Raw genomic sequence first — 21,970 nt, 5'->3', positions numbered from 1 at the left:
ATTATGTTATCCACAGTTGAGGATTTAGCAAATTGGGGGCCCAATGCGAGGGTATATATGGTAAATAAGGGTCACCTTCCGATCTTTAAGAGAAAATGAAACCTGACGACCCGTTTGACTAAGGCCTAAAGCCCCACTGTCGTCGTTAATGCAGGTTCAGTGGCAAACGGGTCTATATTGTATACCATTTACAGGACCAGGAGAAAACGCCAAAAACATCGCAACCCGACCATACGTGTTAACCCGTTTGACTAAGGCTGGAAGCCCCACTGTCGTCGTTAATGCAGGTTCAGTGGCAAACGGGTCTGTATGGCATACTATTCATAAGACTTACGATAGCGCCAAAATCGCAACCCGACCATACGTGCCAACCCGTTTGACTAAGGCTGGAGGCCCCACTGTCGTCGTTAATGCAGGTTCAGTGGCAAACGGGTCTGTATGGCATACTATTCACAAGACACACGAAAGCGCGAAAAACGCAACCCGACCATACATACCAACCCGTTTGACTAAGGCTGGAGGCCCCACTATCGTCATTAATGCAGGTTCAGTGGCAAACGGGTCTGTATGGCATGCTATTCATAAGACTTACGATAGCGCCAAAATCGCAACCCGACCATACGTGCCAACCCGTTTGACTAAGGCTGGAGGCCCCACTGTCGTCGTTAATGCAGGTTCAGTGGCAAACGGGTATGTATGGCAAACTATTCACAAGACACACGAAAGCGCGAAAAACGCAACCCGACCATACATACCAACCCGTTTGACTAAGGCTGGAGGCCCCACTGTCGTCGTTAATGCAGGTTCAGTGGCAAACGGGTCTGTATGGCATACTATTCACAAGACACACGAAAGCACCAAAATCGCAACCCGACAATACGTGCCAAACCGTTTGACTAAGGCCGGAAGCCCCACTGTCGTCGTTAATGCAGGTTCAGTGGCAAACGGTGGGAAACTATTTAATGCAATTCATTTTAAGTGTTCATGCAGAAAAGGTTTTTATTTATTTATTTGGTTGGTCTGTGTTATGACCGTGAGTGCTTTGTTCCGTGAAAATAACTATTGCGAGTTAAGAACCTTTACTAGACAAATTATGCGAATGCTTTGTTGAAGAGAAAAGTTTTAAGTCTAGATTTAAAATGATCGACTGTGTCTGATTCTCGGACATCGGTTGGTAAATCATTCCAGAGCTTAGGGGCTAAGTAGGAAAAGGATCTTCCACTTTTAGACACTTTTGATAGTCTAGGGATAATCAATAGGCCAGAATTTTGCGACCGTAGTGTGCGTGATGGATTGTATTCTGATAGTAATTCTCTAAGATATGAGGGTGCTAAGCCATTTAAAGCTTTGTAGGTGATTAGTGATATTTTAAATTGGATGCGATATTTAAGTGGTAGCCAGTGTAAAGATGCCAGAATTGGGCTTATGTGGTCATACTTCTTAGATCGAGTAAGTACCCTTGCAGAAGCGTTTTGAACTAGCTGAAGCTTGTTGACCTGATTTGAATGGCATCCCCCGAGTAGCGAGTTACAATAGTCTATTCTAGAGGTCATAAAAGCATGAATAAGCTTCTCTGCGTCAGATGTAGACAGTATATGGCGTATTTTTTAGATATTTCTAAGATGGAAGAATGCTGTGCGGCAGACGTTGGCGATATGACTATCAAAGGATAAGTTGCTGTCGAACATCACACCTAAGTTCCTAACCGTGGAAGATGGCACCATAGTACAGCCATCTATGTGCAATTTGTAATCTGACATATTATGTTTGTAGCGATTTGGTTCAATAATAAGTACCTCTGTCTTGTTGGAGTTGAGCTTAAGAAAGTTATGTGCCATCCAGTCACTAACATCGCTAATGCAGTCTTTTAGCTTAGAAAACGTGTGTGTTTCGCTGGGATGCGAGGAGATGTAAAGCTGGGTATCATCCGCATAGCAGTGAAAACTTATGTTATGTTTCCTGATAATGTCTCCTAGGGGTAACATGTATAACGAGAACAGGATAGGACCTAAAACTGATCCCTGCGGTACACCGTATTTAACCAGGGAGTGATATGACTCTTCCTCATTTACATAAACAAAGTGATAGCGATTGGTTAGATATGACCTAAACCAGGCTAGCGCCTGACCACTGATACCAACATAGTTTTCTAGTCTATTGAGTAGGATTCTGTGGTCTATTGTGTCAAATGCTGCACTAAGGTCTAGTAATATAAGAATTGAGATTTCACCACGATCGGATGTTAATAGGAGGTCATTTGTAACTCTAAGCAACGCTGTCTCTGTGCTATGGTGGGGCCTGAATCCTGATTGGAACTTTTCATATGTACTATTATTTGTCAAGAATGTGCGTAACTGGCTTGCCACTACCTTTTCTAATATTTTCGAAAGAAAAGGGAGATTTGAGATTGGTCTAAAGTTATTAAGTTCTCCTTGGTCAAGCTGTGGTTTTTTAATCAGCGGTTTAATAACTGCTAGTTTGAAAGCTGTTGGAACGTATCCTATTTCTAGCGATGAGTTAAAGATATTTAGAACCGGGGTTGACACTACAGGGAATACTTCTTTAAGTAGTTTTGTGGGAACGGGGTCTAATATACAGGACGATGATTTGGATGATGTGACTAGTTTAGAGAGCTCATCTATTGTAGTTGGTTTAAATGAATCCAGATGTTCGTATGGTAGTCTAGTGTTAAGTGAACTAATGGGTAGAGTGGTGGCTGCCTGGGTAGCTACGATGTTTTCCCTAATAGCCGAAATTTTGTTAGAAAAGAAGTTCATGAAGTCGTTACTATTGTGTTGAAGTTTACTATTGGTTTCTGTTTGTTCTTTGTTTCTAGTCAGTTTCGCAACTGTGCTAAAGAGGAAACGAGGGTTATTATGATTCTCATTTATAAGCTTGCTAAGATATGTAGATCTGGCGGTTTTAATAGCCTGTCTGTAGTGTTTAACACTCTGTTGCCATGCTGCGCGCCATACTTCTAACTTTGTGCTTCTATAATTTCTTTCCATTTTTCTAGCTGCCTTTTTAAGGGCTGCTGTGTGATGGTCATACCATGGAGCTGGCGGTTTTTCTTTGAATCTCTTTTTTCGAATGGGAGCAACGGCATCCAATGTGTTAGAACAGACATTGTTTAGGTTTTCTATTTCAATATCTAGATCGTCACAGTTATCTGCTACATGTTTCATTTGGGACAGGTCTGGAAGAGTGCTAATAAAGCAATCTTTAGTGGTGGAAATTATTGTTCTGGCTAGTCGGTAGCATGTTGTAGATTGAGTGATCCTATCTAGAAGTACAGTGTATGACACAAGGTAATGGTCAGAAACTGCATCACTCTGAGGTGATATTTCGACGTCATTAATATTGAGTCCGAGTGACAGAATTAAGTCTAATGTGTGATTACGAGTATGCGTTGGCCCTGTCACGTTTTGTCTAATATTGAGAGAATTTAGAACATCTATAAACGCACGTCCTAATGCGTCTTTTGGGTTGTCCACATGGACATTAAAATCACCAACAATAAGAGCTTTATCTACAGTGACTACAAGCTCAGATAGGAAATCTGCTATTTCATTAAGGAAATCTGCATGGTGGCCCGGTGGTCTATAGATTGTCGCTAAAGCAAAAGAAAGCTGTTTGTGGTTACGATCAGTTATTTCCATATTTAACAACATTACTTCAAATGATTTAAATTTTAGCTCAGATTTTTGGTTTACTTTAAACATTGTGTTGTATATTGTAGCTACACCACCCCCTCTCCCCTTTAATCGAGGTTCGTGTTTATAATAATAGTCTTGTGGGGTGGATTCATTTAAACTAATGTAGTCGTCTGCTTTAAGCCAGGTTTCTGTTAAACAGAGTACATCTAAGTTTTGGTCTGTAATTATTTAATTGACAATAGGTTCTTTATTGGTAAGCGATCTAATGTTAAGAAGGCCGAATTTTAAGATTCGAGATTCATCTGTTAATGTATTGTTTTCTAATTTTATTTGAATCAGATTTGTACCAGATGTAACAAGCGGTGCCCTGTATTTATTTGTTCGGGGAACAGATACAGTTGAAATGTGCTGATATTTCGGTAAGATTGACTCGGAGTGCTGGGATATAAGTGGTCTTGACATATCACGGCAGCTAACAGATGGACGGTTAAGCCGATCCGTCTGTTTCCTGACCTGGGCCCTGGATAGTCAGACTATATCAGAATTAAGACTATTGATCGGATTTTTAGTGAGTATAGCACTTCCTTCCGATGACGGATGAAGGCCATCTCGGGTTAGGAGAAATGGTCTTCCACAGAAATGCTTCCAATTGTCTATACCGGTCCCGGAGCTGCATCGCGTGGGGTGTTCGGTTGTGAGACGCCTCGGTCGCCTGCGAACGTCTGAGGCCAGGGTGATGTTTGGCTTGCTGAATCTGCGAAGGCCGGGTAGCGGTTCCTCCACAGCTTCCCGATCGCTTTCATGTCGTTCACGGTCCGTGAAGCTGCATCGCGTGGAATGCATGTTTGTTGCTCGCTTGTGGACGTCGGAAGGCAGGGTGAAGTGGGCGCTGTACCTCGCCTTGGATCTGCTAAAACCGGGAAACAACTCCTCCACAGCTTCCCGCTCAGGTGAGGATAGGTCACTACACCCTGCCTTCCGACGTCCACAAGCGAGCAACAAACATGCATTCCACGTATATGCTAACACTGGGTGTTTATTAGTGATAAATAGTTTCACGTGGTAGTACTGCTCAATAATCGTCACGGTAAAGTATTCCTATGTAAAACTAATAAGTTATATTATATAAATAGGAATAAGATGGTAAAAAAAAGCTTTTAGATGATGAACTCGACGGAGCTACGATGCACGATCTGTTCAGCGTGACGTCACAAACCGGATGTAACACAGATTGTCATTACATACAGAACATGTATATTTGCAATCGTGACCCTGTCTGTTTGTATATCCTTTGTAACAAAATTCGCAGACATACGATGACCCAACAAATGCCTTAATACGAGTTATCAAGTGATAATGAGCATCATGCAAGTACAAAAATACCGTCTTTTTATGGGGTTCGTCATGTGTCTTGTGATTCTCTAACTTGCCCTCACTTGATCCGTAAAACACCACAATCTTCAAATCCATCACACTCTCAAACTTTGTAATATGGTTAAAACCTACACAGTCTTGAGGGGTTAGACCTGCAGCATTCTGTATATCCACAGCCATCCGTTCTAACTCCTCATTCTCTGCATGGGGTTCAAGAAAGCTTGCTATACATATTGCAAAACACAGCTTGTTTGTAAAGTTGGTAGGTGAGAACAAACACATCATTTTTTTCTTAATCACATCATCATGGGCTATATCTGTAATCTTCCTACGAGCCCCTCCATTCATACTTCTTGCTATTGATACATGCAGTTGCAAACTGTCATCTGCCAACACCTGTTCATTACTTTGTGCAACCGATTCAAATTGATCGATAAAACGATTTTCATCATAGTCGTTACCGGGACACAGTATAGTGTTAACGTCAGATTTGAGACTGTCACCTTTTAAACTGATATTAATGAAGGAATTCTCACCTCCTATCTGCCTGGAGAATGAAACCATTTCCGACAGAATATTTTGGACAAATATAGTGTACGCTGCCAAATCTGTGGTTATGATCTCGCGCAAATTTAGATTTCTGTGGATTTCTAGACCATTAAAATAGGGTCTCGGGACTATTGTGTAATCACTTACTGTCCCTCCATCACGCACTAGCGTGTCCACGTCACTCTGACTTAAACCCGTAAGGGTGTCTGCCGTATTAGAATTATCGGTAGGATTTACTACACCATAACCTGTTTGTGACAAATTTGTTTCAAATCTTTGTTCATATGACCGAATCATTTCATTTTGCCTTTCACTTATTTGTTCGTATGTTTAGTCTACCCTCGCAGGCACAGGTTCTAAACTCTGATGTGGATATGACCGAATCATTTCGTTTACCCTTTCAAGTAATTGGTCTTGTGCAGCAGCAAACATTTCAGTCTCGGCCTCATGCCTAGCCCTTACAGTAGGTATTTCTTGACAACTTTTTAAATCATCATCTGAACGCACTCTTTTACCAGCCATTTTCAATAATATTTAGAACTTCTCCAGGATTACACAGATATTTTCTCTGATTATGCCCAAAATAGCATTACAAATTAACGTTAGCCAATGTCGATATAGCCAAACAAAAAGATAAAACACTTAAATTTCTCTTAACCATAATAAAACTAGCAATCCAAAAAAAAAAAAATTAAACCAGTATTTTTAGTAAATGACTATTGGTATAAAAGTGTAAAATGTAAGTATTACATTTTCAGAAAAAAAAAAATCTGAATGTATAATTAAAATAAACAGTATTACCTTGTAGATAGCCGTTCCTAGTGTCGCTTTGCTCGTCAACATTTATCAAAGTAGAATTCACTAATTTGGATTAAAATGTGTAGAATAAAATATACATATATAATATATAAATGTATTTATATAATCATTCAGGAAATTCCTTGAAAATATACTTAAAACACTTACAAAGATGGTCAATCTGGTCAAAATGTTGGTAGGTGGGCAGCGTTTTAAAAATTCCTGCATCGTATACATATACATTTAAAAGCCTGTTAAATGTTAAAATAAAATAAGACTGTTTTTACAAATGAAGATAACTTGGTAAATCAAACTTGATAAATAAACATATAAAGCAAAATAACTTACCGGCAAATCCTGAGTCCATTGTTTGAAAAAATAAAACAAGGCCGCTTTAATATAACCGAGAGAAAAGAGATGTCCTCGCGAAAATCAGTTACTGCTGTAAGGGCCCAAATGAGAATCCGGCTATTTGAACTACGGAGGCGGGGCTTGCCAGTCTCAGGAGCCCGTACCCCACATATTTACATGACACAAACCCCCCACCCTATATTTTATTTGGTTATTTATTTTTTAAACCTTTTACAAATAAGATTATCAACTAGAAATATAACCTTCTCGGTAACACTTTAGAATACTGTATCTTACTTACTGTATAACTAATAAGGAATTACTGCAGAATTAATTGTTAGTTCTTCATTAACACTCAAGTCACTACTATTAACTACTAAGGAATATGTGTTAATTAATCAGTATGTCATAGCGTTTTTTAATTATGTTAAGTAACTATTAAGTAATCAGTAACTAATAAATTCAGTCATGCCTCCTGAAGAACTACGATTAAGTAGCTACTAATTTCGCTTCAGGAGGAATAACTATTAAGTAACTATTAATGAACTGTGATGCTCAGTATCCGGTTATGGCCTGTCTTCTTCACTACTAATGTTAGTTGATTTACTTAGATGGAGCCATGACCTGCCAATACCTCAGGTATGTTTATGGCCTTATATATATATATTTTGTGTGTCTGTTTTTACTCAAGATATTTCACATCACTATTATAAAGTGATGACAAAGAATTCTGTATTTAAAGCGTAACTAAACCCCCGGTCAGAGCCTGACTCCACCCATTGCAATATTTGAAAAATGCAAGAAAAGTAGGCAGATCCCAACGGAGAAAGAGGGGATGAACTAAGCTCGTACCAAGTGTGTGGTGAGATCGTAACAAGGGCGTGGTGAGCTTGAACCTGCTTACGTCACGAGTTCTTTTTTGGACCCAACATCCAATAGAAAAATTCAACTGCAGTAGCCACCGTTCAACCTGAAGAGGGCAGCACTCAGACGTTTTTACACCATATTGTAGTATTGAAACACTTTATATCCAAATGTCAAAAAACGTCTCGGTTACGTATGTAACCCTCGTTCCCTGAAGGAGGGAACGGAGACGTCACGTCGTGACCGACGAATTGGGAACTCGCTTAGAGAGACCAATCTGCTTCGAATACTACTAAAACGCCAATGAACTTGGCATTGAGATATTTGCATAATGCTGGCGCCGCCCCGCCAGGTGCGTATATAAGCAGCAGGTGCAAATAGGGAAATTAGCTTCTTTTTCGCTGAGAAAGCCGGAAAGTGTGACCGGCCGATAAACAGCAGGGAGCAGCCCTGTGGCGACGGGACGTGACGTCTCCGTTCCCTCCTTCAGGGAACGAGGGTTACATACGTAACCGAGACGTTCCCTTTCAGTCGGTCACTACGACGTCACGTCGTGACCGACGAATTGGGAATCCCTACCAAAACGCCACTGAGGGCTGACCTCTTCCAGTGTCTGCGTAAAGCCCTCCGGTTCCACTTAAGGATAAGGAGAATTAGGTTTTAAGGCAGAAGGCCGGGCACTAGATGTTCCTTTAACCCCACAGTAGTGCCAGCGACTGGGAAGCGCCCTATCTGAGCGGTATAGGGACGCTGCGGAAGCCACCGCCCTGTTAAGGGCTATTGGTGGGCGAAGTCAACTGTAGTTGAGATATAAATGACAGCCGTGGCTGTGTAAGCAAAGCAGTGCTCTGCTGAGGGAAACGTGGGCTAGTAGGATTAACCCCACGGAAAAATACTCACAAAGGAACCCGATGGGACGCAATGTGGATGCCCGAGCCAAACACATAGGTTCGCGAGGATGCAGCTAGTGAGAGGCTGGCAGCGGATGCTCCGCAACATCAGGCTGCCAAGGCAGCGGAGGAGACAAAACAAAGTACTACGCATTTTTGTCCTGAAGGCCTTCCATACTGACAGTTATTGTGTAGCGTCAGTCGGAGGCTGCAAGCCGACCTGCGAGCCTGTTCTCTGTGCTTCCCCTAACGAGGAAAGAACACGAGAGGAGACAGGCTCGACACGAACACTGTAAAATCTAGTGAACGTATTAGGTGTCGCCCAACCAGCAGCTCTGCAGATGTCTGTTAGCGAGGAACCACGAGCGAGTGCCCAAGATGAGGCAACACTCCGTGTGGAGTGCGCTCTCAGATTAAATGGACAAGGAATGCCCTGCAGATTATAAGCAAGGGCGATAGTATCGACTATCCAATGAGACATCCTCTGCTTAGTGACAGCTTTCCCTCTCTGCTGACCACCGTAACAAACAAAGAGCTGATCTGAGGTCCTAAGGCTTTGTGTGCGATCCACGTAGATGCGTAGCGCTCGTACGGGGCATAATAAAGCCATGGTCGGGTCTGCCGCCTCCGCGGGCAAAGCTTGCAAGCTCACCACTTGATCTCTGAAGGGAGTGGTGGGAACTTTGGGCACGTAGCCTGGTCTGGGTCTCAATGTAACACTCGAGACAGCAGGGCCAAACTGAAGGCACGAATCGTCGATAGAGAATGCATGAAGGTCACCTACCCTCTTAACAGAGGCCAATGCGAGTAGGGTCAGAGTTTTCATTGATAAAAACTTCAGACTCGCAGACTGCAAAGGCTCGAATGGGTTCTCCCGCAGGGCTTTCAGCACCATGGACAGGTCCCAAGGAGGAATAGAGGGAGGGCGCGAGGGGTTTAGCCTACGAGCGCCTCTTAAAAACCTAATAACTAAGTCGTGCTGGCCGACTGATCTGCCATTAATAAGTGAGTGATGAGCAGAAATAGCAGCGATATCAACCTTAATGGTGGAGGGTGACAGCCTACCATCTAACCGGCGTTGAAGGTATGAAAGCACAATATTAATGGGGCATTCTCGGGGGTCCTCGCGTTGCGAAGAGCACCAATCGACGAAAAGGTTCCATTTAAGCGCGTAAGCCCGTCTTGTGGACGGAGCTCGAGCCGCGGCGATGGTGTTAGATATCGCTTGCGATAAATCACCTAAACCTTGTGCGCGCTCAACGACCATACGTGGAGATCCCACAGGTCGGGGCGCGGGTGCCATAATGTGCCCCCTCCTTGAGAAAGAAGGTCCTTCCTCAGGGGAATCCGCCAGGGAGGGGCTGTCGCGAGGAGCATTAGTTCTGGAAACCAATTCCTGGTCGTCCAGTAAGGAGCGACCAGTAGAAGGCTCTCCTCGTCCTGCCTGACTTTGCACAGCGTCTGTGCGATTAAACTCACTGGTGGAAACGCGTATTTGCGCATCCCCCGCGGCCAGCTGTGTGTCAGCGCATCCACGCCGAGGCTGCCCTCGGTTAGTGAATAAAACAGGCGACAGTGGGTATCGTCCGGGGACGCAAATAGATCTATCTGCGCACGACCGAACTTCCTCCAAATTAGCTGTACCGTCTGGGGGTGGAGTCGCCATTCTCCGGGGCGCGCAGCTCGGGAAAGCGCGTCTGCCGCTGTATTGAGTGAACCCGGAATGTGAATGGCACGAAGGGACCTCAGATGCTTCTGACTCCAAAGGAGGAGATGACGGGCGAGATGCGACATGTGACGAGAGCGCAAACCGCCTTGACGGTTGATATACGCAACGGTCGCAGTGTTGTCGGTGCGTTCTAGTACATCCTTCCCTCGCAGCTCCGTAGCAAAGCGTACGAGTCCCAGATATACAGCCCACAACTCGCGGCAATTGATATGCCAGTGCAGCTGGGGTGCTGTCCACACCCCCGAAGCTGCAAGCCCGTTGTACGTGGCTCCCCACCCCGTGTTGGATGCATCTGTGTGTACAACAGCATGCCAATAAATCTGTCTCATGGAAACCCCTGCTCTCAGAAACGCAGGGTCTAACCACGGGGTGAATGTTAGACGACACGCAGGTGTAATGGTTACACGGTGAATGCCGGCGCGCCACGCTCTCCTCGGGACTCGATCGTGAAGCCAACGCTGAAGCGGTCTCATATGGAGCAGCCCGAGCGGTGTCACGGCCGCGGCTGCTGCCATATTTCCCAGGAGCTTCTGAAATTGTTTCAGAGGGACCGCGTTCTTCCCTCGGAAAGAACCAAGGCAAGTCAGAATTGATTGGACGCGCGCTTCTGTTAAACGTGCCGATAAATCGATCGAGTCCAGTTCCATCCCGAGAAAAGAGATCCTCTGCGTGGGACAAAGTTTGCTCTTTTCCCAGTTGACCCGAAGACCCAGACGGGCGAGATGCCGAAGCGTTAAGTCTCTGTGCTCGCAAAGTGTCCGCCGAGAATGCGCTATTATAAGCCAATCGTCGAGGTAAGCCAAAATGCGAACACCGCTCTCTCTCAGGGGCTTTAACGCCGCTTCCACTACTTTCGTGAATACACGGGGAGAGAGAGACAGCCCGAACGGTAGTACTTTGTATTGGTATGCCCGCCCCTCGAACGCAAAGCGCAGAAACGGTCTGTGGCGAGGGAGAATGGACACATGAAAGTACGCGTCTTTCAGATCTATTGCTGCAAACCAATCCTGGGGCCGTATTGACTGAAATATCAGTTTCGGCGTTATCATTCTGAAGGATCGTCTTTGGAGAGATCGGTTCAGAACGCGCAAATCCAAGATCGGCCGTAACCCACCGCCCTTCTTTGGAACTATGAAATACGGGCTGTAAAACCCTGAGCTCATCTCGGTTGGAGGGACCGGTTCGATCGCGTCCTTCGCCAGGAGGACATCGAGTTCTGCACGCAGTACATGTGCATCGGACGCTTTCACTGTAGTGAAACGAATGCCCGAGAATTTGGGTGTGTGCCGGTTGAATTGAATTTCGTAACCGAGGCGGATCGTGCGTAATACCCATCGGGACGGGCTGGTAAGCTGAAGCCAAGCTTCCAGAGACCGTGCAAGGGGAATTAACGGCACAACCGGAGAGCTCGCGGTGGGGCAGACGAGCGGAACAGGTGAGACTGCCGGTGCGCGCGCCGTAAGAGCGCACGCAGCTACAGTGTGTGTGCGTGTTGTGACACTGACCTGAGACCGCTGAGGGAGCTGGTGGTCCGGTCTCCGCAGTGGAGAGCTCGGACTCCTCAGAACCCCCGCTGGCGATGGAGGAGAGGGAGGATGAGCAGATGAATGCCCGCTCACATCTCTCTCGATCCTCTGGAGACCTGGAGAAGGAATAGGAATGCACTCTTTTTGTGGTTTTGTGGGTGCCGGCTGAGAAGCCGGCGGAACAGAAACAAAACGAAACCAAATATTTTCCACCCGGCCCTCCTCCGGGGGAAGGAGCGGTGCGTTCACCGTCTCCCGAAGAGTGATCCCATCCGAATCCAGGTCGCCCGTCTCAGTAACACAGTCTCACCCCATTTCGTCAATATTTGACGACACTTGACCATTCGTCATATGTTGACGTGAAGGGTATACCTTTCGCGTCATTTTTTGACGAACTGGGGACTTCAATACTATTACGTCCGTTGCATTCTCTTTCCTATTTTATTACCATTTGCGCGTCGGTTTAGGGTTAGATTACGCAAAATTAAACAGTGTACGCGAAATTAAACAGTGTACGCGAAATTAAACAGTTGTCACCTGGCGTTGGGGTTAGAAACAGTTGTCACCTGGCGTTGGGGTTAGAGTTAGGTTTGGGTAGGGATGTCATTATGTAAATCTAACCCTAAACCGACGCGCAAATGGTAATAAAATAGGAAAGAGAATGCAACGGACGTAATAGTATTGAAGTCCCCAGTTCGTCAAAAAATGACGCGAAAGGTATACCCTTCACGTCAACATATGACGAATGGTCAAGTGTCGTCAAATATTGACGAAATGGGGTGAGACTGGGTTGGTCTCAGGGCCGCTTAGATCCCCGTCTGCGACCACGGGAAGCGGGTTGAGCGGGCGGGGCGGGCTGTCGACGGCTGTTCCCCCTCCGTTGTCTGGATGATTTCCTAGGGGGGGGGGCGGAGGCAGCCGCCACAGGGCGCCCTCGGCGAGGAGCAGACTGGGCAGCCGGTGCTGGTGGACGAGAGGCAGGCCTCTTGCGCCGGGGCATGATCTTGGAGATCGCTTCAGTCTGCTTCTGAGCGGCGGTGAATTGCTGCGCAAAAGACTCCACCGACTCGCCGAATAGGCCAGTCTGTGACACTGGAGCGTCCAGGAACTTGTTCTTGTCCGCTTCCGTCATGTCAGCCAGACACAACCATAGGTGGCGTTCTTGGACCACGAGTGTAGACATCGCACGACCAATCGCCTGCGCCGTCACCTTCGTAGCGCGGAGAGCCAAATCAGTGGCAGCCCGCAGCTCCGAGAAGACGGGTGAGTCGTGTCCTCCCTCATGCAGATCTCGTAAGGCCTTCGCTTGATGGACCTGCAGCAAAGCCATTGCATGCAGAGCCGAAGCCGCCTCTCCACAAGCCTGATGGGCAGCGCCCGTTAAACCGGACGACTGTCTACAAGCCCGAGAGGGAAGGGTTGGGCGGTCCTTCCAGGAAGCAGCGGTGGTCGGACACAGCTGCATCGCGACGCCCCGCTCCACAGGGGGGATCCCCGTATAACCCTTAGCGGCTCCGTTGGTGAGGGAGGTGAGGGGGGAGGGCTGAATCGGCCGTAACCGGGTAGAATACGGCGACTTCCAAGTCCGTGACAGCTCCTCGTGCACCTCGGGGAAGAAAGGTACTGGTGGAGAGGGCTGTGAAGCCCGGGCAGCTCCGAAGAACCAATCATCCAGGCGGGACGGTTCGGGCTGAGGGGGGTTAACCCACTCCAACCCTACGGTCTCCGCCGCTCGAGAGAGCACAGCCACCATCTCCGGGTCAAACTCCGGCGTCACGACCCGACCAGAGGGAGGAAGAACGTCGGAGTCAGCTTCGGAAAGAGGGGCTCCACCCTCGGGTGTTGCGGTCGAAGCGGGTCCAGAGGGAGGTGCAACGGATTCTACAGCGCTCGTAGAACACGAGGCTGCAGTCTCCATAGGCACCTCTACCGGCTGAGGACGGGAAGGCTGAGAGCCGGAGGACGAATCCCCCGACCGGCTCAGCACAGTTAGACGCAGATCGTCCTTAGAGAGCTTCGCGGCCGCTCCGTGGCGGCGGTCAGAACTCACCGGACGCGGACGCCGTTCCCGTAGAAACGACAACCGCCTGCGTAAATCCAGCAGGGACATCTCCTCGCAATGAGAACATGCACCCCCAGCGAACGCAGCCTCCGCATGCTCGATGCCCAAGCATGAAAGACAGCGCTCGTGACCGTCCTTTGGACCCATGTACTTGCCGCATCCAAGAACACACGGACGAAAAGCCATCCTGAAAAGGACGCTGATCTCCGGATATACGAGAGAGTGGCTGCCTTTAACAAGGCACAAAGCTCTCCGTATCACTCTTTTAGGGAAATTCACTCTTAGATGCTCAGTTGATGATGCGCACAGGGATCAGCAACGCACTCACTAATAACTCAAAACAAAAAAGATGCAGAGTAGTGGAAAACTGCGGCGTCCGCTGTGGTACTGCTTGTCCAACCAACTTCAGCAATCGTTTCCCACCAGAGCAGAGAGTAGCTTCTCAGTAGCAGATACTGCCGGCTTTCGAAGCGATAAAAAGCTAATTTCCCTATTTGCACCTGCTGCTTATATACGCACCTGGCGGGGCGGCGCCAGCATTATGCAAATATCTCAATGCCAAGTTCATTGGCGTTTTAGTAGTATTCGAAGCAGATTGGTCTCTCTAAGCGAGTTCCCAATTCGTCGGTCACGACGTGACGTCGTAGTGACCGACTGAAAGGGAACTTACTAAAATCAATGAACAGCACTAATAAAGCATCATTCTTTCAGATCATTAACTAAAAAAAAGTTGGTTTAGGGTTTAGTTACTCTTTAAGGCAACGATCAAATAATTACTTTGAACCCATTGATAATTAATGTAGAATTACCACATCATTATCAAGGAATTACTAAGAACCTGGAATAGTATTCTACAGTGAAAACAATGGGAACCCATTGACAATAAAGAATTACCACATAATTCTCAAAGAATTACTTCAAACCCACTATTAACCCATTTGCGCATGATGCTGCATGCACCAGCATTAGATGTAATGTTTCGGCGCGCAGAATCAGGCGCAAATGGGTTCATTAATAAAGTAATTATTTGAGAATTATGTGGTAGTTCCCATTGTTTTCACTTTAGAATACTGTTCCAGGTTCTTAGTAATTACTTGATAATGATGTGGTAATTATTTATTAATTATCAATGGGTTCAAGGTAATTCTTTGAGAATGATGTGGTAATTCTTTGATCATTGCCTTGAATACAGAATTCATTTGTCATCACTTTATAATAGTGATGTGAAATATCTTGATTAAAAACACACACAAAAAATATACGCAACTTTCTTTCTTTCTTTTTTTTATTGGAGAATCAAAGATGTTACATTTTACAGAAAGTGAAACAGTTCTCCAGTTTTATTTTATCTTAAACAACTAAGCCTTAGACAACCCCTCCCCCACCAAAAAAGCAACTTTCTTGTACTTTTACAGTTCATTAATGTGGTATCTACAGTGTTTGGTTTAAGGGTCGACAGCGCATTGTTAAAATGCGATAGCGATGCACCTCTCCGCTGACAGTTGGAAACCCCCAGTCCCATCTCTCTTACAAAGTGGGAGATATTACAAAACTCACAGATATTACCTGTGTGCGCTCAAACTTTAACCTGAATGTAATCAGTATAGTAGGCATACATCTAAGTAAATCAACTAACATTAGTAGTAAAGAAGAAGACAGGCCATAACCGGATACTGAGCATCACAGTTTATTAATAGTTACTTAATAGTTATTCCTCCTGAAGCGGAATTAGTAGTTACTTAATCGTAGTTCTTCAGGAGGAATGACTAAATTGATTAGTTACTGATTAATGAATAGTTACTTAACATAATTAAAAACTGCTATGACCTACTGATTAGTTAACACATATTTCTTAGTAGTTAATAGTAGTGACTTGAGTGTTAATGAAGAACTAACAATTAATTCTGCAGTAATTCCTTATTAGTTATACAGTAAGTAAGATACAGTATTCTAAAGTGTTACCACCTTCTCTAGTAAATTAGAGATACTTATACATTTATAATGTAAAGAATATATCTTCATGAAAACTGATGGGAAAAAGGAATGAACTAGACATGCCTGTAGTTAAAAGTATATACTTACTCGTCACTGTTAAAAGAATAAGTTTATTTGAAATCATACATTTACTATTATGACATTGTAAACAGTATAAGACAAATGGCAGAACATTTCACCCACGCATACTTATAACGAAATGTATACAATTTTATATGTGTAGACATCTAAAGCACTAAAGAATAAGCAATGCTATACTTAAATCTACTTTTTTATTGAATTACATTTAAACACTACAATTCAAAAGATCTGTTTTCCCCCCAAAAAGGTGTGTGTTTAAGAAAGGATGAATTCAAATATCAAGGAAGGACCTTTTGGCTTGAGTAGACACTAAGTCTACAGGGAAAGGAAATGTCTTAACACCTAACCGAGTTCCTAAACTTTTATTCTATTGATCTAGATTATTATTGTAAAACCATGGCACCTTGTTTGTGGGAGATGACAGAGACTGCAAGGAAGTAATATTTGAATATCAAGGAAGACCTTTGGCGTGAGCAGACACAGTCTGCAGGGGAAAGGAAATGTCTTAACACCTCGCATAGATCGTAAAGTTACAATCTATTGATCTAGATTTTTGTAATACCATGGCACCTTGTTTGTGGGAGATGACAGAGACTGCAAGGAAGTAATATTTGAATATCAAGGAAGACCTTTGGCGTGAGCAGACACAGTCTGCAGGGGAAAGGAAATGTCTTAACACCTATCAGAGATCGTAAAGTCTTCATCTATTGATCTAGATTTTTTGTAATACCATGGCACCTTGTTTGTGGGAGATGACAGAGACTGCAAGGAAGTAATATTTGAATATCAAGGAATACCCTTTGGCGTGAGCAGACAATTAGTCTGCAGGGAAAGGAAATGTCTTAACGACTAGCCTAGTTCCTAAACTTTTATTCTATTGAACTGTACCGACGTATCAGAAGTCTTGGGGCGTGACCCGAATAGACGACGACGACTGGCTTGGAAGGAAAGATTTACATTACAACTTTCAAGACAGGAAGACAACAGCTTATTCAATTGAGCTCCTAACCGGTACCTCTTTAAAAAAACATACCTAAATACTATTACAATTTATTTTATTTAACATTGTTTCTTCATCAGGTCTTCTTATTTCTTTAATCATGTGTATTGATTTATTCAAAGACATTATGCTTAAAAGCAAAACATTCTGGCATACAAAATTCTAACTTATCTTTTTTACTATCTTCTGATTTCTTTAAACACTCACGTATGAGAGGGGAGGCGTGAAACAACAGAGACCATAGGACACCTGGATAAACATCATTTCCTGAGTCATTTCCGGAGTAATTTCCGGAGTCATTTCCGGAGTATAAACAGCAATTACCACCATAATATTTTATTACAGGAAGCAAAACAACTCATAAGGTGTTAGGTCGTAAATCAAGGTCATAAATCATAATTTTTGACACTTGGTACATCATATTTTCTTCTGGTGTGGCCGTAAGCGAGTGCTGACTCGATTCGATAGACACTTCAAGACTTATGTGGCAATGCCATGACATCAGTGAACGCTTACAGAAAGAACGCATTCATGGGAAAAAATGACATAAATAAATATTTAATTAATTAAATGCTTACAACACCTGGTACTCCCAAGCGGTCTCCCATCCAAGTACTAACCAGGCCCGACCCTGCTTGGCTTCCGAGATCAGACGAGAGCGGGCGTGCTCAGGGTGGTGTGGCCGTAAACGAGTGCTGACTCGATTCGAGAGACACTTCAAGACTAATGTGGCAACGCAATGACATCGGTAAATACTTACAAAAAGGAAGTAATTATGGGAAAAATGACATGAATAAATAAATTATTAATTAAATGCTTACAGCACCTGGTATTCCCAGGCGGTCTCCCATTCAAGTACTAAGCAGGCCCGACCCTGCTTGGCTTCTGAGATCAGACGAGAGCGGGCGTGCTCAGGGTGGTGTGGCCGTAAGCGAGTGCCGACTTGATTCGATAGACACTTCAAGACTTATGTGGCAACGCCATGACATCAGTGAACGCTTACAGAAAGAACACATTCATGGGAAAAAAATGAGATAAATAATTAATTAATTAAATGCTTACAGCACCAGGTATTCCCAGGCGGTCTCCCATTCAAGTACTAACCAGGCCCGACGCTGCTTGGCTTCCGAGATCAGACGAGAGCGGGCGTGCTCAGGGTGGTGTGGCCGTAAACGAGTGCTGACTCGATTCGAGAGACACTTCAAGACTATTGTGGCAACGCCATGCCATCAGCCTACGCTTACAGAAAGGATGCATTTTCAAAAAATTACATAAATAAATAAAAAATTTATTAAAAGCTTACAGCACCTGGTATTCCCAGGCAGTCACCCATCCAAGTACTAACCAGGCCCGACCCTGCTTGGCTTCCGAGATCAGACGAGAGCGGGCGTACTCAGGGTGGTGTGGCCGTAAGCGAGTGCGGACTCGATTGGAGAGACACTTCAAAACTAATGTGGCAACGCCATGACATCAGTGAACGCTTACAGAAAGGACGCATTCATGGAAAAAAATGACATAAATAAATAATTAATTCATTAAATGCTTACAGCACCTGGTATTCCCAGGCGGTCTCCCATCCAAGTACTAACCAGGCCCGACCCTGCTTGGCTTCCGAGATCAGACGAGAGCGGGCGTGCTCAGGGTGGTGTGGCCGTAAGCGAGTGCTGACTCGATTCGATAGACACTTCAAGCCTTATGTGGCAACGCCATGACATCAGTGAACGTTTACAGAAAGAACGCATTCATGGGAAAAAATGACATAAATAAATATTTAATTAATTAAATGCTTACAACACCTGGTACTCCCAGGCGGTCTCCCATCCAAGTACTAACCAGGCCCGACCCTGCTTGGCTTCCGAGATCAGACGAGAGCGGGTGTACTCAGGGTGGTGTGGACGTATGCGAGTGTTGACTCAATTCGAGAGACACTTCAAAACTAATGTGGCAACGCCATGCCATCGGTAAATGCTCACAAAAAGGACGTAATTATGGGAAAAAATGACATAAATAAATAACTTATTAATTAAATGCTTAAAGCACCTGGTATTCCCAGGCGGTCTCCCATCCAAGTACTAACCAGGCCCGACCCTGCTTGGCTTCCAAGATCAGACGAGAGCGAGCGTGCTCAGGGTGGTGTGGCCGTAAGCGAGTGCTGACTCGATTCGATAGACACTTCAAGCCTTATGTGGCAACGCCATGACATCAGTGAACGTTTACAGAAAGAACGCATTCATGGGAAAAAATGACATAAATAATTAATTAATTAAATGCTTACAGCACCAGGTATTTCCAGGCGGTCTCCCATCCAAGTACTAACCAGGCCCTACCCTGCTTGGCTTCCGAGATCAGATGAGAGCGGGCGTGCTCAGGGTGGTGTGGCCGTAAGTGATTGCAGACTCGATTCGAGAGACACTTCAAAACTAAAGTGGCAACGCCATGCCATGGGAGAACGCTTACAGAAAGGACGCATTCATGGGAAAAAATGACATAAATAAATATTTAATTAATTAAATGCTTACAGAACCTGGTATTCTCAGGCGGTCTCCCATCCAAGTACTAACCAGGCCCGACCCTGCTTGGCTTCCGAGATCAGACGAGAGCGGGCGTGCTTTTTTTTCTTTTCTTTTTTTTTCATTTCAGTACAGCACAAAAATCAAAACCATAAATAATACATTCAAACATTTACATACATTACTTATTTACACCCTTAAAACTCTCTTATTGTACTTTATATATTATTTGCTTTTTATCCTTTTTACTCCATTGAATGTAGTTTTTTATGTAGGTCATGCAGCAATTGTGGTGTCCAAAACAATTTTCCTTTCGAGGACAATAAAGTATACTACTACCACTTAAAATCACTTGCATCCAAACTTAAATAGGGTTTTCATCAGCATCTGGTAACTTCCAGTTTAGTTCCTCTAAAACACAACAGACTTCTCTTGTAAAAACATCATAAAAAGTTTGCAACATTTTTGTACACTTAAAATGCACATACATTTTTTCTATATATGATTCTGTTCTCCTTTTAAAAACATTCCAAACATCCATCACAATGGTTTTTTTTGCCACAGTTCTCCTTTCCCAAATTGCACTTTTCATCATCATTATACACAGATTTATAAACTTCTTGTTTTGACATTTCTTTTCCCAACCAAACATAACCACTCTGTTCCATTCAATTTCATTTTAATTCTAATCCACAATTAAATCTTTAATCATACTTTTACATTTCCTTAAAAAATTCTCCAATTCTGTGCAAAATAAGAACATATGTAAAATCCCCTCTTCTTTTTCCTTGCACACTTTACACATTGCATTTTGAGCTAAAACAATTTTATATAAAACCGACTCTGTAAAAAACACTTTTTACTTTGCAATTTTGTTTCCACACATTTACCCTTCATGTTTCCCCATATATCCTCCTCTGTTAAATCTTTGAATTTTCCCAACCAGTACTCATTTACAATTGGCACTTTAAAAACTCCATCTCTAAAAACACAATAAAACCTTTTTACATTACATTCTTTAAAATCAACAGTATTTTCCTCCATTTTCACATAAATATTCATTTCTTTTGGATCTTCATCCATACACTCTATTCTTTTAATCCAGTCTCTTGGTATTGCATTCTTAATCATTTCATATTTGTTGGTTATTTCTGTTTTATTATATTCTTCTTTTGCTAGTTCCATTGCATCCATCACATACTGTATCGGTAAAAACCCCTCTTTAAACTCATACAAAATATCTCTCACTTTCGTTATCCCCACTTCCATCCATTTCTTAAAAAATATTCCTTTCCCTTGTTTTAAAATATTGTTATTTAAGAACAAAGGTTGATTCAAAATGTTTTCTCTCCCATGCGGATCATACTAAATTTTCGTTAAAAACTTTCCCCAGGCACTTAAAATTTCCCTATAAAACTCAGGTAGTCCTTCCGTCATCCAGACTTTTGTTTTCGTCCATAAAATTCCATCCCCTAAATTGAAATTACCAGCTTTGTTTGTTGGACTTTAAGGCGTCCAAAGCATGTTCATCAATGGAGAAAGACACAAATATCTAAATTGAATATTTATTGATCAGATATGAAAAAGTTACAGCATGCCGGAGTGTCCCAAATCCTACAGCAGGATTTGACAAACTCACAGCTCAGAACAAAAACATGAGTATTTATCGCCGTTCTTTCTTCAGAATCCTCCTCCCCCAGCTGGCTATTCTCCTTATCAGATTCCATCACCACATTCCTGAGGGGTTGCCTATCACACACAGACAAAGAAGAAACAAACTGTTCTCCTCTCATCCCTGAGAGCCATGCAGTCCGTCACTTTCTCCCTAGTACTCCTCCACTCCACATAGCATGTTATAATGCTTTCTTAAAAACAAATCATTAATAAAACATTCATTTATAAAAAACATAAGCTGTAAGATGAAAGTGATTATTATGTAAAACATATTTCAATATCATGACATCATTTCATTATTCGTAAAATTGGTTATATGAATAAGGCACACATTAACTTCTTTAGATAGATAAACACATATTAAATCTTTTACTGCAATACTACTTCTAAGCAAACACTTTAATCATTATTAAAAACCATCTGTTAGGGAAGAAAACACACACAACAAGCACAGGAGATTCTGTTCTTCAAGGTTGAGCTGCCCTGCCCCCATTAAGTTATTCTGTATGCAACCTTCATTTCATTGGTTAATACACATTTATCAAAGACAACATCTTATATTTATTACATCAATTATTCAATGATTAATACTGATTAAGTAAGAAATACATTGCATATTTTATCCTGTGAATATTAAAGCATTGGTTAATAACATCATTAAATACTTTTCCCCCTCAGGCCTCTCTCTTATCTTAACAATTTCCAGATGTAAATTCCTCATGCTGTTTCTCCTTGAAGCTTCTTACACACACACAAAAGCTGGTAACTTTCCACTCTCAAACACAAACACCTCATTTTTACATAATAGCTCAGTGCATATATGAAACACACATTGTTTATAGAATAAAATGATTAATTAAAGAAATATAAAATGGAACAAACTCAATTTCCACAGTCCTTATTTGGACATC

At 43.4% G+C, this 21,970-nt stretch overlaps 5 non-coding genes and 3 pseudogenes across 5 annotated transcripts; all 8 read right to left on the bottom strand.

Annotated features, from left to right (window-relative positions):
• Positions 1–17,446: 17,446 nt before the first annotated feature.
• LOC135753007 (5S ribosomal RNA) lies at positions 17,447–17,565 on the bottom strand. The gene has a single exon (XR_010533452.1). It is a non-coding gene; the product is annotated as a 5S ribosomal RNA (ribosomal RNA).
• A 124-nt stretch (positions 17,566–17,689) lies between these two features.
• LOC135753086 (5S ribosomal RNA) lies at positions 17,690–17,808 on the bottom strand (annotated as a pseudogene).
• Positions 17,809–17,930: 122 nt separating this feature from the next.
• Positions 17,931–18,049, bottom strand: LOC135753057 (5S ribosomal RNA; annotated as a pseudogene).
• A 122-nt stretch (positions 18,050–18,171) lies between these two features.
• Positions 18,172–18,290, bottom strand: LOC135753175 (5S ribosomal RNA). The gene has a single exon (XR_010533484.1). It is a non-coding gene; the product is annotated as a 5S ribosomal RNA (ribosomal RNA).
• Positions 18,291–18,415: 125 nt separating this feature from the next.
• On the bottom strand, positions 18,416–18,534 carry LOC135753008 (5S ribosomal RNA). The gene has a single exon (XR_010533453.1). It is a non-coding gene; the product is annotated as a 5S ribosomal RNA (ribosomal RNA).
• A 125-nt stretch (positions 18,535–18,659) lies between these two features.
• LOC135753004 (5S ribosomal RNA) lies at positions 18,660–18,778 on the bottom strand. Its single transcript, XR_010533449.1, has one exon. It is a non-coding gene; the product is annotated as a 5S ribosomal RNA (ribosomal RNA).
• Positions 18,779–18,903: 125 nt separating this feature from the next.
• On the bottom strand, positions 18,904–19,022 carry LOC135753092 (5S ribosomal RNA; annotated as a pseudogene).
• Positions 19,023–19,143: 121 nt separating this feature from the next.
• LOC135752980 (5S ribosomal RNA) lies at positions 19,144–19,262 on the bottom strand. The gene has a single exon (XR_010533426.1). It is a non-coding gene; the product is annotated as a 5S ribosomal RNA (ribosomal RNA).
• Between the last annotated feature and the right edge of the window lie 2,708 nt (positions 19,263–21,970).

This window comes from Paramisgurnus dabryanus, chromosome 18, assembly GCF_030506205.2.
Source record: "Paramisgurnus dabryanus chromosome 18, PD_genome_1.1, whole genome shotgun sequence".
In the NCBI taxonomy this organism is placed as follows: domain Eukaryota; kingdom Metazoa; phylum Chordata; class Actinopteri; order Cypriniformes; family Cobitidae; genus Paramisgurnus; species Paramisgurnus dabryanus.
The sequence above is the reverse complement of the archived record's forward strand: the minus strand, read 5'-3'. Positions and strand labels throughout refer to the sequence as shown.